Source organism: Gavialis gangeticus, unplaced genomic scaffold (genome assembly GCF_001723915.1).
Source record: "Gavialis gangeticus isolate Ggan-Ray unplaced genomic scaffold, GavGan_comp1, whole genome shotgun sequence".
Lineage (NCBI taxonomy): Eukaryota > Metazoa > Chordata > Crocodylia > Gavialidae > Gavialis > Gavialis gangeticus.
In genome coordinates, this window is record NW_017729034.1 from 72,801,685 (window position 1) to 72,803,979 (window position 2,295).

The 2,295-nt window shown below is 46.3% G+C and overlaps 1 protein-coding gene across 1 annotated transcript in view; it reads left to right on the forward strand.

The window, feature by feature from the left end:
* Nucleotides 1-173, forward strand: part of SERAC1 (serine active site containing 1) — an 85,574-nt gene extending 85,401 nt beyond the window's left edge. Inside the window, exon 20 of the transcript XR_002099412.1 lies at nucleotides 164-173. The gene's annotated coding sequence lies outside the window, so the exon portion shown is untranslated. The remainder of the gene's footprint in view (nucleotides 1-163) is intronic.
* Nucleotides 174-2,295: the final 2,122 nt, after the last annotated feature.

Sequence of the window (2,295 nt, forward strand, 5' to 3'; positions counted from 1 at the left end):
TGACTGGCTTGCCAGCTTTACGGCGGATGGTGAAGGTGATCAGCTCATGGTCACTGTCACCCAGTTTCCCTTCAATCATGAGGTCACTGATTAGGTCATCCCCCGTTCCCAGTACCAGGTCGAGCAGTGCTTTACCTCTCGTTGGCCCTGTAGACTTCTTGAGTCAGAGCTCATCCACGCACAAGAGAAAGCTTTGCGACTTCGGATTTGGCCGAGCGCTCTTCCCACAAGATGTCTGGGTAGTTGAAGGTCTCCCATAACAACCATGCACTGGGAGTGTGTGGCCTCAGCCAATTCCCTGGTGAACTCCTGGTCAAGCTCTTGATCCTGGGTAGGAGGTCTGTAGTAGACTCCCACAATTGTGTCCCCTGTGCCGTGTTCCCCACGGATTTTAACCCAGAGGGTCTCCAGTCATCCACCCTGGGTGCCAGTGTCGGCTTGCAAGGACGCGTAGCTTTCCTTGACATAGAGAGCTACACCCCCACCCCTTTTGTCCACTTGATCCCTCCTGTACAGGGTATAGCTGTCTATACCTGTGGCCCAGTCATGGGTGGAGTCCCACTAGGTCTCCGTTATCCCTATGACATTGTAATTATTTGTGTTAAGCAGGAGGACAAGTTCCTCCTGTTTATTCCCCAAGCTCCTGGCATCTGTATACAGGTGCTCAAGTGTCCCTTTGGGGCTCTTGCCTTGCCCACAGATTGTTCCAGGGCTGGGGCAGGCGTGAGCTCGCTTAAGTGCCTTGACCTGCTGACTTTGCAAGGGTTGCTCAGTGGACCAGCAGTGGTGGTAGTTCCCCCATCCCCCAGCAGGTTTAATCATCTCCCTATACAGACAAAATTCTTAGCTCTAAGAGCCCTGTGGTCTTTCAGGTGAGTACTCTGAGTGGATAGTGATATGTGGTATTTGGAAAGCAGGACAGAGTCGGGCCAAGTAGGAGCCTGCCTATTCCCAGAACCTGTAGCTCAACTAATGACAAAAAAGAATCTTTAGTGCAACTGAATCAATATTTTCAGCATCTATAACCTTTTAATTTTCAGTTAATATTACATACAACCTAAAGGTCTATTGTGCTGGCTGTTACAGCTGGCTAAAACCCAGAAGGTTCACCTCACAGAGAATTGTGGGGTGAAGAGGACCTAAATTGAGATGGAAAAAAATCAAACTTTTTTTCATGGGAAAATCATTTCCTTTGTTGGCCTGGCACCTGCCTGCCAGTGATGACGCTTGTCAATTTTGGTTTCTCCCCTGCAGGCAGAAAATGAAATTGCTGAGCCTCCGAGGCAGGCAGCTGGTGAGCCATCAGTTTGATTTTCCCCATGGAAAGTTTGAAAGAAATGTTTTCATCAGATTATTCTGGTGGAAAATTCCCAACCAGTTCTAGTAGGCCTTGTACAAACACAAGGGAAGGGACAGCTCCTCTCCAAGTAATTAATAAAGTTAAAATTATTAGTGAATGTTAAAAATCATAATAATTAATATGGCTTTTTAGAGCTGGAACAGAATATAGGACCTCACACATGGTAACTACATGGATAAATAGGTGTCATACACTGACAGATAAAGGGGAGTTATTGTTCCCCTCTATTCAGCACTGGTGGAGCCACATCTGGAGTACTTTGCTGAGTTTTGGGCCCCCACTACAGAAAGGATGTGCACAAAGTGGAGAGAGTCCAGTGGAGGGTAATGAAAATGGTGAGGGTGAGGCACATGACTTCTGAGGAGAGGCTGAGGGAACTGGGCATATTTACTCTGGAGAAAAGACAAAGAGGGGATTTAATAGCACCCTGCTATAAAATGTGTTATGTCTATTTAATATAGAACGAATATTATCAAACCAAAAGACTTCAACAATGAATCCTTGTTTCTTAACACTCCCCTCATGCATCAGAAATCCCTAGCCTGACAACAGTTTTCTTACAGAAGTGATTGTCCAGCTTCTTCATTCTTTTGCACCACTCAGCGAGAGGAGGAAGCCAAGACTTTGACATAGACCATCATCCTTTTTATGATCACCCAAGATTCCTCACTGCACAAAATACTTTATGTTGAGGACTTGTATGTACATTTGTGTACATTTACATTTTGTGGCCCACCACTGGTCCAGGGAACATACTTTTAAGAATCACTGGGCCAGAGTGACAAACGAGACCAAACAGTCACCCTCCCACTTTAGTCGACCACACCGCCACACAGACAGCCTGTCAGTTCTTTGTAACGATTTCCTCATCAAATGTGGACCCAGTCTGACTTTGCTTTGCTTGTCCAGTCCTGTAAGATCAGACCCCAGGCTGC